This window comes from Cherax quadricarinatus, chromosome 77 (genome assembly GCF_038502225.1).
Source record: "Cherax quadricarinatus isolate ZL_2023a chromosome 77, ASM3850222v1, whole genome shotgun sequence".
NCBI classification, from domain to species: Eukaryota; Metazoa; Arthropoda; class Malacostraca; order Decapoda; family Parastacidae; genus Cherax; species Cherax quadricarinatus.
The window spans coordinates 10689050-10704049 of record NC_091368.1 but is presented as its reverse complement, the minus strand read 5'-3'; the positions used below and the strand labels follow the sequence as shown (position 1 = coordinate 10704049).

Genomic DNA, 15000 nt, shown 5'->3' with positions numbered 1-15000 from the left:
TAGTTATAAGTTAATTTTAAGGCTGCCCAGAATATTTTGCATAACCAGGGGCTGTCTGTACTTTGCAGAAATAAAGATTATTATTATTGTTGTTATTATTATTATTATTATTATTATTATTATTATTATTGAGGAAGGAAAATGATGTGAGTGCTAATACTGTGGAAGCTGGGACAAACCCTGAGTTGGGCCTTTGGTGTCTTGTGGTAGTTCTTTAGTTCCTTTTCCCTGTTGTTCCACCCCTTTCACAGTTGATGTTCTGTTCAGTGTACTACACTTTTGTCACTTCTTTCTACTTTCTCAAGTCTCCCTTTGTACCCTTAGTTCCTCTTCCATTCGATCTTCTCTAACAAATACTGTTTCGAAGCCTTGAGATTCCTTCAGATTTGATTTCTTTCTCATTGCAAGGTTTCTTGTTTCAGATATTGTATATACAGTTATAAAAATCTTTGTTCTTCCTACATGCATTCCTACCCTCAAAAAATTCTCAGATTTCACTATCCCTCTGCTTCCAATTCTTTCACCAGTTCTTCAGTGTTTTATATCATCTTCCTTCAGGTTTTTGTTTCATTTTCATTCCCTTCATTACGGCGGAACATCATAATGGCTCTGTTTCTCGGATCTTGCTCTTCCTGTCTCAGCCAGGTTGCTCTCTCTGCCTTGGTTCTCTTAAATTCATGTACCGTTGCATTCTCTTCCCTGTTGTCTTGCTAAGAATATGCTTGTTGTCCACTGTGCATTGTTGCAACTTGTCTTTCCCTCTCTTTGGAAAACCTTCATCTTATTCCTTAATCAGCCTTTCCACGATATGTCTAAGCATCCTGACTTCATGACTCACGAAATCGTAATGACACGATTGCAAACAAACCATACCCCGGCCGGGATTGAACCCGCGGTCAGACGGGCTGGAGTTTTGAGACTCTGACCGCGGGTTCAATCCCGGCCGGGGTATGGTTTATCCTGACTTCAAATTCCAGGTCCTAATCTTTTTTTCCTTTGATCCTCGTTTGCTTTAAGTACCTTAGTTAGTTTTCTTATTTTTCTCGATCCCTTAACTGAAGGGTGTTCTGGAAGGTGTTCCGGGGGTCAGTGCCCCCCAGGTCAGGTTCATAATCATGTCTCTAAATTTGCTGTAATTCTCCTTAATATTTCTCTCTTCCTTCTTATTAATTTTGCTCTCTGCTTCCTCATATATATTCAGATTTCAAAGAGAGATTCACCTTTAGTCACATGTGTTTCCCCATTCCTCTCTAGTCCTTCAATACATGTTTCAAGTTGACGTATCCATTTACTACGCTGTTTCATTTACCCGGTTGTGGATGAGCTTGCAATACTCCCACATCCCTACCAAATAACATATTGTACTCTATGTTTGGATAGGAGTAGTGTTTGTGCTTTGCTACGGAATGTGTTGGCTGAAGTGATATGTGGGAGTTGGAGTGGTATATCTGGGTGTATATTTGTGTTTTGTGTGTGTGTGTGTGTGTGTGTGTGTGTGTGTGTGTGTGTGTGTGTGTGTGAGTGTATACTCACCTAATTGTACTCACCTAATTGTGGTTGCAGGGGTCGAGACTCAGCTATTTGCACCGCCTCTTCACGGACCGCTACTGTGGTCCTCCCTCTACCTGCTCCATGAGCTTTATCATACCTCGTCTTAAAACTATGTATGGTTCCTGCCTCCACTACATCGTTTGCCAGACTATTCCACTTCCTGACAACTCTGTGGCTGAAGAAATACTTCCTAACGTCCTCTTGGTTCATCTGAGTCTTCAGCTTCATCTGTATGTATGTATGTGTGTGTGTGTGTGTGTGTGTGTGTGTGTGTGTGTGTGTGTGTGTGTGTGTGTCTGTCTGTCTGTCTGTCTGTCTGTGCACTCGCCTGTTTGTGCTCACCTATTTGTGGTTGCAGGGGTCGATACATAGCTCCTGGCCCCTCTTCACTGATCGCTACTAGGTCCTCTTTCTCCCTTCTCCATGAACTTTATTATACCTCGTCTTTAAACTGTGTATGGTTCCTGCCCCCACTATATCATTGCCAGACTGTTCCACTTCCTGACAACTATATTACTAAAGAAATGCTTCCTAACATCTCTTTGACTCATCTGAGTGTGTGTGTGTGTGTGTGTGTGTGTGTGTGTGTGTGTGAGTCAAAGGGGGGTAATGGGTTGCAGGAATCTATTTATGGTTTCTGGCGCTGCGTCTCATGAATTGTCTCACTTTGTTCATCGCCTCATTGACCCTCTCGTGCATTCTCTACAATCTGTTTACAGCTTTACTTCCTCCACTTCCTCATTCAGATCGTTAAACTTCGTAATATCACCCAGACTTCATAAATTCTCTTGCCGTCCTTGTGACTCACTCTCAGTATTTCCTTTCCTCTTTTACTCGTTTTTCTCTATCTCCTTCCTGTCAAAATGGATTTTTCGTCCTCCTCTAACAAAAATCTAATTTGATTTCTTTATTAGGTTTAAAATCTATCGACTACACTAGGGGTCAATGATTTTGCATGACACATGTATACCACCAATAAAAAAACAGATTTATCCCAAAAATATGTTAAAATAATCTCTAATCATATAGACACAGAGATAGTTCTTCGATTTATGTATTCTGCCGAGTCTTCTGAGTATCTTCGTCCGTGTAATCATGTTTTCTCTGGTTCTCCTCTTTAGCGTGTGTGTGTGTGTGTGTGTGTGTGTGTGTGTGTGTGTGTGTGTGTGTGTGTGTGTGTGTGTGTGTGTGTGTGTGTGTGTGTGTGTGTGTGCTGATCTGTTTGTTTAGTTGTGATACAGGTAGTCGAGTATTTGCTACTTGCTCTTTTACCTGCTTACACCTATTTTTCATTAGTTGACTTCCACAGAGAACCTGTTGGATTAATTTTATAAACTTTTCTTTGGGGTATCTACTTCTACATTTTCCTCATCTTATTCGTAGATATTCGTTTTCCTGTTTCCACAAGAATGAAGAAATATTTCGTGACATCCCTGTAGCTCATATGCGTCTTTAACCTACAAATTTGTTCCACTGTTTCGTACCCGTCCAAATAAGTCGTCCGAGTGTCAAGTACATTGTTGTCGTGCATTCCATGGTCTTTGTCTTTTCTAAGGTCGTCAGGTACAGATCTTTTAGTCCTTCGTAGATCAACCTTCTAATATCATGTACCCTTCTCATTGTAAGCAGCCTGACTGGTCAGAGATTGTGCTTTTGCAACTGCATTTACTGAATGATCACTGCAAATTATCAGCTTCCTGAAATACCATAATATGCGAAGAGCAATGCAATATTTAGTACATTTATCATCCGGTGTGGACTCTTAGTGCTGCATCCGCTACGATTAGTTTTATGTAATATCATTCTGTTACTCGTATTATGCTGTGTATTGACTTGAGAATGTTTAGTTGTTAGGTTCTGTATTGTAGTTCTTACGTACGTTAGGAACTCACACACCGTCGACGTGTTTGGTTCATGGCTGTCTCCGGGATATTCTTGGTATTATATTAACTCAAAAATTCTTTTTTTTTACTCTGTTCGATACCTCAGCTTAGATCATCTTTCTTCTTTCCCCGTTTTTTATTAATTTGCAGTTACTGGGGCTGAAATCCTAAAACCGTTTTTTGTTGAATTTTGTACTTAAAAATCCGGGAAAAGGGAATTAATGTACAATTGTTATGGATCCCATCACATATTGGATTACTCCTTGGTAAAGTTGATATGTTAGCCAAGAAGAGTACCCTGAAGGAGAATGTAGAATATAATTTTGGTATATCCGTGTCTAGCATTAGGAATAATATTAGGAGAGAAGTAAATAATGCAAATGAATGTTATAGGAATGCAGTTAGAAGCTTGAGCAGATCTATAACCCACTATGATAACATGAACGTAGATAAGTATGTTTATGAAGCAACTTGCAATGTGAACAGACTGATTAAATGTTGCAGTGGCCAGACATAGGCTTGTTTATAAGTTCTTCTGGCTGTTTGGGAGACACACAGATGATGATCAGACCAGATGCAAATTATGTGATTAGGCCTATGGTCACTGTCTTGAACACTATGTGCTTATTGTCCACTTATTGAGGAATATCGAGACAGCATAATAACCTATGTGACATGTCAAAATAAGATACAAGATAAACTAAGCAAATTTGCTTAATTTCCTTGTAACAGATAAGTGGCCTGTAGATGTAAATACGAATGTACTTCTGTTAACCTTTTTGGGGCCTAGTTCGTAGGAATTTTCTGTATCCATATATCCATAGGCTCTTGCGCTACAGTCCACAGGATGGATATGGAATGCACAATAACCTAGCCACTTCGGTGGCAAAATCTGAATCTAACCACATCATCCTGGAGGCTTTACTGACCCTCTACAATATATATAATCTTCGTTAGCTTTACATTGTTCTCTAAGAGTGCTACATAAGGTCATTTCTTGTATCATGTCGTTTACGTAGATGAGAAACAGTACTAGTCTCTGACTCAAGTAGGACCCACTCGTCTTGTCTACTCACCTAATATACTGTCTTAGAGCATCCCTCATCGTCACCCCTCACTTTAGGTATTCTGCAGGCCACCTCAGTGTCTCTCTAGTTGTCCCTGTTTGCTCTTCTAGTTTGATGATCAAACACTTTATATAATACACCCAACTTATTTGCCATTGTATATATTTATCCATACATGCATCTATCTCCCCATCTATCTATCTGTCTATCGACATACTCAGACAGACACACACACATACACACACACACACACACACACACACACACACACACACACACACACACACACACACACACACACACACACACACACACACACACACACACTCATCTATATTAATAGTCTGAATGCATTCTTTATTTTTCAAATAATCTTTTAACTGTTTATGATTTCATTTTGAATGTACTTTTATTCTCATGTTATTTTGTTACCCACTTTAATATAAAATTATACAGTAAACCTATGCTATATTATCCTCAGATGTTAAATTATGTATTCGTAACAGGAAAAAAAAAAAACATGACTTTAAACTAAATAGTCAGAATCACAATTTTAATGTAACTATAAAACAGAATGGGTAAAACTTTTATATTTCTTGTCGAGCAGTCGTACAGGTATACTTTATTACGTAATTACCTACCATATTTATTAGCCACACTGTAGTGGGAGTCATAGGTACCTCCACCAAGCGGTGGTGTATTTGTTTGTGTATAGCATCACGCCTCAGTGTACGTGCTTATAGCCATCTAACTAAGTGTACGTGCATATAGCCACGCTCCTGAGTGTACCTGTACATAGCCACGCTTCTGAGTGATCCTATACATATATAGCCAAGCTCGCTCCTGAGACGACTAATACCTAGGTATTTATTTACAGTGGCACTGGCTGTAGGGAGATTTACCAGGACGTGTTCTCCATCCCAGGGATCCGAGCCAAACTTTACCACTAAACTTCTGGTGGCCACAATGTGACTCTCTGACCCCCTGGTTATGTGGGCGGTTTTTTGGCATTCTAAAATGCCATAAAATAATATATCTTCAAAATTAATTTAACTTTGAGCCCCATATATATATTTCGAAAACAATGGTGGTTATTGGATTTATTCGCAGCTTTCAGAAAAAAATTATGGGATCCTTTTTTTAATTCTATTGGCCAAAATCAATTTATATTACCAAATTTTAGTTATAATGGCAATTGTTTGAAAACGTATTTTCTTATTGAATTAAAACGTAAAATTCATTAATATTCATTGTGAAAATATTTATATTAACGGCTATAAGAAGTTAAGCTCCAGCTCTTGAACGTGTAATTCGCCTAGCTGTTTTAGGAGGTTAACGCTAGCTTCTGGAAAATAAATGATATGGTTATACCGAAAATATGTGAAGACACTTAGTGTATATACAGTTCAGTACATTTATTTATGAAAACGTTTGGAGAAGACTGAAGAAGACAATTGTGGCGAAACGTTTTCTTGAATAAACGTCCTGAACTGTTCATCACCATCTTTTTCCAAACGCTAGCTTCTAGCCCTACAATTTTGTATTTTGTAATGGTTAGACTCTAGCTTTTTAGCCAGTAACGTTTTTTTTTTTTTTTTGAGCGTTGAACTTCACCTCCTGAAGCCACTACTAATCTACACAACTTCTGAAGGAAATGCAACTTTTCTTTTGTTCCTGCTACCTGTCTCTTTACATTTCTTGTTAGAGGTTTTCACGTCAGTTCCCCCGTTTTCTAATATGTAATTTTTCCCCTATAATCTACCTTGTCCATAATTACTGTCCCATTTGCTTTGTCTGCTTTCGTAAGGTGAAGTCCAGGATCTTTCCTTAATTCATGGTATAACTATACCATGGTATATTCATGGTAAAGCTATACTATTAATTCATGATATAGCTATACCATTAACTCACGGTATAACTATATCATGGTATATTCATGGTATAGTTATACCATTAATTCATGAATTGAGGAAAGATCCTGGACTTCACCTTACGAAAGCAGGCAAAGCAAATGGGACAGTAATTATGGACAACGTAGATTATAAGGGAAAAATGGACAAGATATTAGGAGACAAGGAAACTCAGGCGGCTAGTAATATTTTACTTTCTGGGCACACTACAAATACACCTGATGAGGGAGATAACCAGTTTCTCGGTCAGATTTTTACCAGTTTGAGGGAGGTTGAGTTCCAGTTTCGAAACCTGGTTCTCAAAAACCTGAGGGTTGAGTATAATACCAGCCCTGGGGCCTGATGCTCAAGTGCAGTCATAATTATAATTTATGAAGGGATGGATTGGTAAGCCAGCGGAAGGCCTCAGTCAGATGACCAAAAGCTCCAGCTGCGGGTCATCATATAACAAAGACCCGAGTCAGGAAACACTTGTCTTGTTTCCAAACAAACTTGACCTAACCTAACCCAGACGTGCAAGAACTTGCACATGTTTATACAGTCACTTCTGCATCTATTCATCGCCCCTCAAACTCCCATTCATACGCTTACATCTCTTACAGCCTCATATCTCCTTCCACAGCCTCATATTTCCTCCCACATCCTCATATCTCCTCCCACATCCTCATATCTTCCCCCACATCCTCATATATTCTCCCACATCCTCGTATCTCCTCCCACAGCCGCATATCTCCCCCCACATCCTCATATATCTTCCCACAGCCTTATAGCTCCTCTCACGTCTTCATAACTCCCACGTTCTTATACTCCCTCACCCTTCATCTTCCACACACTGTTATATCTACATTCACACCTTCATAACTTCTACACCTTCGTATTTCTTACTACATCTTTATGTCTCCTACCAAAACTTAGCAATTCCTCCCGTATTCTTATATCTCCTCCCTCAGTTTTATGTCTCTTCCCACACCCTTATATTTCCTTCCACACACTTATATATCCTCCCACACACTTATATATCCTCCCACACACTTATATATCCCCCACATCATAATATATTCTCTCACATCCTTAGATCTTCTCCCACGCTCTTATAAATAAGTAATAAATAAGTATGAAGGTACTTAAGTTTATTGAAACACAGTTACAAATCTTTTCATGATTACATTTGTCTTACGTAATAATGCTGCATTTTGTCTACTTTTCCATCGTCTCGGTATTTTATATCATTTATCTTCCAACCGATAAACTTATTTACATTATGGTCCTTGTATCATCGACTATTATATACAGTAAAAATAATGCTATGGTATATTACATACAGTATAAATGTCATGATTATTAGCATATACTGAGCAAATCAGGTGCATGAAAATTAATTTCTTTTAAAATTAAATAAAGAGTAAGTCAAATTCATAAAAATAAAATGCATTAGCATTAAAAGAAAAAATACATGAAACAATAAAACAGAAGCAAAACAAAGTGAGTACATTAATATACTAAAATGAAATACATTAGAATTATAAGAAAGTAATCAGTTGAATTTAACATTGACGCGAATGTTAATTACACAAGAAATATTATATCCTCCATTTGATCTGCTTCATTCATTAGGTACTTCTTTAGTTCTCTTTATAAACAGGCAAACAGTTCCTATTTTTTACTAATTAGTAGGTGAGACCTGGCAACCTGCTGCAAGGTGACTGTGTACATCTTTCCTTGTACCATGTTGGCTTTGGTTACTGACCTTGACAAACTGTCTACCGTGGTATTCTAGGTACCGATTGTGAACAATTTTGTAAACATGGTTTAAGCCTCAGCTGACATACCATAGTTACAACATTACGCATTTCCATTTGTTCCAATTAAACTTGGCCCATATGCTGCCCTGGATCCAGGTCCAGGATGAATTTCACCATTTTATTCTAGGTAATTTTTACTTAATTTGTAATCTGTCTTTCATGATTTTCTTTGTAAAAATAGAGAACTACGCAGGATAAGCATAGTCTCAGACACCCTTTCATATTCTATTACATCCTTCCATCGCCTATCGCAGTCCCAAAACTCACTGTCACACTATCACACACATTCCACACCTTTCCATTTTCCATACTCATGCTGCCCACTTCAGCACCCCAACAGCACACTTCCAAACCTCTTATAAAAAATTCATACAGGAGAAGGGGTTACTAGCCCCCTACTCCATTCATTTTAGTTGAGTTCCATCTTATAGGAACTTTAAGGAAACTCCCTGATAACCCACCTTTCAGCACGATATAATCGCAGTTACACTGAGGGTGTTCTCCATAATTCCTTTGACCAAGAATCTCATCCTATGTTGCCGCAGTCTTATATATTCAGACCAGTCTTACTGACTAGCTATCTTCATAAAATTTTGAAAAAATTATTCTTAATAGATTAAACTCTGGAATCATACACTATATCTCACTTCATCTGTTTTATGAACAAGAAAAATGTGCAGAATTGTATTACTGTTTTTTCAATACAGCTTCTACTAGTTTTACATCATCATAATTTATAATGTGAATGTGATATCACAGGCAATCTGTCCCTGTCCACCCAGTCAGTTCGTCTCATTACTATGAATGTTTTATCTTATCACTCTGTCCTTTTCTGTGTACTCACCTAATTGTGGTTGCAGGGGTCGAGACTCGGCTCCTGGCCCCGCCTCTTCATTGATTGCTACTAGGTCTTCTCTCTGCTTACTGAGTTTTGTCATACCTCGTCTTAAAGCTATGTATGGTTCCTTCCTCCACTACGTCACTTGCTAGGCTGTTCCACTTCCTGACGACTCTATGAGTGAAGAAATATTTCCTAACATCCCTGTGACTCCTCTGAGTCTTCAGCTTCCAATTGTGACCCTTTGTTTCTGTGTCCCCTCGTTTCTGTGTCCCCTCTCTGGAACATCCTGTCTCTGTCCACCTTATCTATTCCACGCAGTATCTTGTATGTCGTTATCACGTCTCCCCTGACCCTTCTGTCCTCCAGTGTCGTCAGTCCGATTTCCCTCAACCTTTCATCGTAGGACATTACCCTGAGCTCTAGAACTAGCCTTGTTGCAAACCTTTGTACTTTCTCTAACTTCTTGACATGCTTGACCAGGTGTGGGTTCCAAACTGTGTGTGTGTGTGTGTGTGTGTGTGTGTGTGTGTGTGTGTGTGTGTGTGTGTGTGTATGTGTGTTCGTGTGTGTATGTGTGAGTGTGTCTGTGTGTGTGTCTGTGTGTGTGTACGTACCTATTTGTGGTTGCAAGGGAGAATCACAGCTCTTGGCTCTGCCTCTTCACTGATGGTCGCTACTAGATCCACTCACTTCCTTCTCCATGAGGTTCATCGTATCTCTTCTTAAAGGTATGTATGGGTTCTGCCTCCACTACGTCAGTCTCCATAGTAGTCTACTTCCCGACACTTTTATATCAGAAGAAGAACTTCCTGGTGTGTCCCTTGTAACTGTGTCCCATCTCTGAAACATTTCGTCCCTATCCACCTCGTCAGTTCCTCTCAGTATTAAATTTAGACGTCGTTATCATGTGTCCCCTATCCCTTCTGTCCTCCTGTGTCGCCAGGTTGATTTCCTTTAATTTACCTCTCCTCGTAGGACATACTCCTTAGCCCCGGGACTAGTCTAGTTGCAAACCTTTGCAATTTCTCTAATTTCTTGACGTGCTTAACTAGGTGTGGGTTCCATACTGTTTTTGAAAATGCGACATCTGTACAGTGAAGATATCTGCAGATAATATTACGTCAACTTATTGTTCTCCCTCTACGAACTAGCCTGTTTCTGGTTTTGTAACAGTTTCTCAGGATGTATTCTAGTCCAGTTATCCCGTAATTTTCGTGGCTTCTCAGTAGCGTGTTTTTTGGATTACTACTTGATGAGTACAAAAAACTAAATAAAAGTTGAGATTTCTATTAGCAAAGGTGTCTAGGTGGTAATATTCACAGTTAATGTTAATTGAATAATTGTATTACACCTATATATCATACTTATTCTGTATGTAACATTTATATAGTGCCTTGGGCACTTCGGATAATGTACAGTACACTAAAATAGTCATGAATATGTATCATTTGGTACGTTTTTAAGATAAAGTGTACACATAATTAAAAGAATAATATATAGGTGCGTAAGCGTATGTGTTTGTAGTGCTTCGATTGACTCGACTTAGATTTAGAATGTGACTGACAGCAACAAGTTCCTAGAAAAGCTAACATCTGGAACATCAAGGCAATCAAATAGCTTGCTTGAACTATGACGACCCATTCGCCAAAATGCAGAAATGCTCGAAACACCAGCTTACAACACAGCATCAGGCAAGGAATCAGAGACAAAAAACGACCTCAAGATCGAGATCAAAAGAGTTTAGGTAATACCCCCATGTGGGGTTAGCTGGGAAGACGGAACAGGCGAAGAATAGCTTAACCCAGCAACTAAGCGCTCGTGGAACTGACTGGAAAATCAGGAAAAGTAGGCTCTTTTGCAACAGTCTTGTGGAGTTGGAGGTCTTCAGTCTTGACAAGCTGGCAGCAGGCTAGGTCGCAGGACAGAGCAGGCAGGTAGGAGCATCAAAGGGCAGCACACTGGTGGTGTAATTTGATGTGATTAAAGTGGCAGATTTGTAGAAGACCCATTCTCAGATATCCTGAAGCTGGTCCTGGAGATGTGGTAAAGTTTCGTCTTGTTCCCAAAGGTAAATCGTAGAGGCTTGAGAAATTCCAGAACTTGCGTGAATGTGAAGTGGTGAGATTAATCGCAGGCAAGTTGACAATTCCAGCACCCAGGCCTTTGTAGAGTTCAGTGCAGGTCATGGTGTCAGCATTTGATGGAGCAGTGTAGAAGGTAAGGCTTTACCATGTTGGTGTGCTAGAGTCATCAATATCTTCTGACGTGGATTCAGTAGACGAGTCTACCATGGTGCTAGCAGGTGTCCGAGTGTTCACAAGAGCCGTGGAGAGGTGTACTGGTGGTGTATCAGCAGGTTCGGAGGCGTAGGAGACGGTGGTTGACACAGATTTAGCAGTTTTGACGGCCGTGGAGGCGGTTGTGGAAGTTTTTGGAGCAATTGCTTGGGCAGAAGGAGACAGATCTGCCGATGTAATGAAGTTTACAACGTTAGAAAGAATCTTAAGGATGTTATCTGATGACGAAAGCAAACATGTTAAGATGGAATAGTTCGTTGATGGTGGTGTTGAAGGTGACAGGGTTGGCTATATTAGCAAGGTGCGCATATTCCATGCAATACAGCACCTCGGAGGGAGCAGCTTCCGGAAGTGGAGAGAGGAAGTTGTTGGGTAGACAGGACTGTTGTGTAGTTTGAAGTATTCTAGTGGTGTCGGACTGGAGTTTTGTTATGGAAGCATCTGTCTACGATTTGGAGCTATTCTTACCTTCTTTGATTTTCTTGGACAGGACTTTTTTTTTTTTAGTGGGCATGTAGCTGCAAGGGTATGTTGTAGTGCCACTAGTAGTGGTGTAGGGTCTGAAGTCGTGACCTTCTTTTCCGAAGTTAGAATATAATTTATATTTTTTTAATGGAACAGTCGTTCGATGAGTGATGGTAAAAGTAACAGTTCCAGCAGGGTGAGACATGAGCGAAACGTTCTGTTTCTATGTGGCGTGGATGTGTATGATAATATGACGTCTGCATGAAATGTCCATTATGTTGCGGTGTCCGACAGATTGTAATAAAGTTGGTAGAACTACCGACAATATGTAAAGTAAAAGGACACAAGTGCAACTAATGTGAGATTTTTATTGTGGCAACGTTTCGCTCTCCAGGAGCTTAGTCCATTATAGAGCACTTAGGTAGCCATAGCTGTGTTTGAAAAGGTGATTTTGATCATTGAAGAGGCGTTGGGAATTTGTGTGATGGTATTTACCTAGACCCAAGTGTTTTCTTCCTCGATAGAGGTCTTCAGGCCAGCAACTCATGAAGATGTGACGATCTGGTCCAGTCGTTTTACAAAAACAGAACGTTCCACCAGCAAAAATGGAGAGGGAGATATGATGAACTGTCAGTCTCTGAGTGTCTTTACTGCAGTGTCGTCCATGAATTTTGATACTTCATTGACGTCAGTACAGACGACAATAAAGGAGGCCTTCAATGAGTGGACAATTGTGAATTTGACCTGAAATCAGGTTCTTACAGCGGCAGCAAGGGCTAGTTTGGTGGAGTCATTTATGACTCCACTGTCTGGTTTAATCTTCACACAATACAAAGGCATCGTGAAAGAGTAAAGTCGACAGTGAGTTGGTTACAAATTCCCCTCGCCGACGGGGATCGAAGGTATACTTTTTGAAGCAGAGCGACTGTGACTTGCCAGTAGCAAGTTCAGCAGTGGAATATGAACGACCTTAACTGTGGACCTTCAGCAGATCCTACACAAAACGCATAAACATCCCTTAATACTGAAGCTGAGTTAAGCAGTTCCAAATTCCCGAATATGACAGTGCATAGATGCCAAACCACTAGATCGCGAGTTGAACTTGAGATCAGAGATATAGTGTCTCACAACATACAGCCTCTTAAAACGTACAGTTACGAGATGTGTGTCCCGGCTAACCCATGGAGACATACTCTACAAAAACTGGAGTCTAACGTGAGCTGAGGAGAAAATTGTTCTCCCAGACAAAGCAGAAATGGAAGTGTTACCACCACCAGGAACAGAGAGAGAAAGAGAGAGTGCGGGCGGGCCTGCAGATCAAATGTCTGGTGACTCGTACCAGCTTAGCTGTATAGCCCTTGTGGCTTAGCGCTTCTTTTTGATTATAATAATAATAATAATCGTACCAGCTTAATTAACCCTAGCACGACCTGCGAGACAAGCGAACAAGTAGTTTGCAGCATACTGGCAGCCAATCAAAATTCCTTCAACGAGCACCGTGAGAAGTGTAGTTATTACATCCTACGTGTGTACATTAGCTAGTAATTTAAGTCAAATTATAATATAAAGCATGAAATTTTTAGTTTGCCTATTAACGAAAAACATCAGCAATATAATATTAGATGAAAAAGCAGTATATAGAGTACTCATGGCGTCCTTTTTCTGAGGTCGCTATACATACTGGTTCTGCATACTGTAACATGGGCCTGCTCATCGACACCATGCCTAGCCCTTCTAGGGTAGGGTAGGTGCCTGAGCCCGAGCTTGCAGCTCACAAGCCTGTCATTCCATTAGGCCCCTTGGGGCGGGGATGGCAGACCAGAGAGGCCTAGCTTGTGGCTAGGCCTGAGGACAGTTTGTCCCAAAGATGAGGAGGTACTTGTGCCTCCTCCCGTGGGAGACTTAGGTCTCAGACACTCCCTAAAGAGGGAGCCATGGCCGGGCCACCACTTGGAAAAGGCCCGGGCCGGGAGAATACCGGCGAATCTTTAACAATAATAATAACATGGGCCTGACGTACACAGTGTACAGTGTCCTGAATGATTCCTTACTCATGAATCGAAATGCTATTCTTAGGTTTGCCAGGCGTCCATATGATGCAGCACTTATTTGGTTGATGCGCACCTCATGAGATGTGCTTGGTATGATACTCACACCAAGATCCTTTTCCTTGAGTGAGGTTTGTATGTACTCTGCGATCTTCTTCGATCTTCCACAATCGTCATGGCTTTGCGATTGGTGGTATTAAAATCTAGGAGGCATTTGTGGGGCAAAGCATTCAGCCTGTCCGGATACCTTTGTAGTCCTACCTGATCCTCTTCTGCTTGAATTCTCCGCATTACCTTCACATCGTCTGTAAACAGTGTGTGTGTGTGAGAGAGAGAGAGAGAGAGAGAGAGAGAGAGAGAGAGAGAGAGACAGACAGACAGACACAGACAGACAGACAGAGGGAGTATGAGTATGTAACCCTCATAAACCTGTGTTAATATTATCTTTATTAACACAAGTGAGATATTAATATTTTAAAAAGAATCGAATAATTTTGACTGTTTTCACTGATAACGACACTGATACTGTGGCACACCTCCATGCATACATATATACAAGCGTGCATATATATGTGCATACATACATGCATACATACATACATAAATATAAGTAATGTAGTATCTCTTAAAACCCGGAGAAACATAAATTAACACTCCGAAGAATGAATGCTCTCATACTTCTACCTACAATCACTCTTTTGTTTAACATCCATCACCAGCTGAAGTTAACCAAGTACATATGTTCACAAGCTCTTACACATCAGTAACTCCAAATTATTTAGACAGTTAACTTGCTTCATAGATAAATACATTGATCGTGGTTACGTCCTTCCCACATGTCTATATTCCTAAAAAACTGATGTATATGAACGGCAGACAGTCAGGAACCTAGTGAAAAATATTTCTAAACAGGAATTATATTATTCGCCTTAGATGTAATTAACCACCGACAGTTGTTGCTCGCATTAACATAAATTATTTATTATGCTCCTTCTGAGGAAAAGATAACGATGCAGAAGAAACTTGTCTGACAAAATTTTGCTCTGTATAGAGTTTTACGGAGCTCTACACATAACAAAACGTTGCCACACTCATGGCTTGATCTGCACCTGAGTGTTTCTCTTCATTACTGTCAG

At 40.1% G+C, this 15000-nt stretch overlaps 1 protein-coding gene across 3 annotated transcripts in view; it reads right to left on the bottom strand.

Annotated features, from left to right (window-relative positions):
• Positions 1–15000, bottom strand: part of LOC128702001 (uncharacterized) — a 21543-nt gene that overhangs the window by 6118 nt on the left and 425 nt on the right. The window lies entirely within an intron of this gene.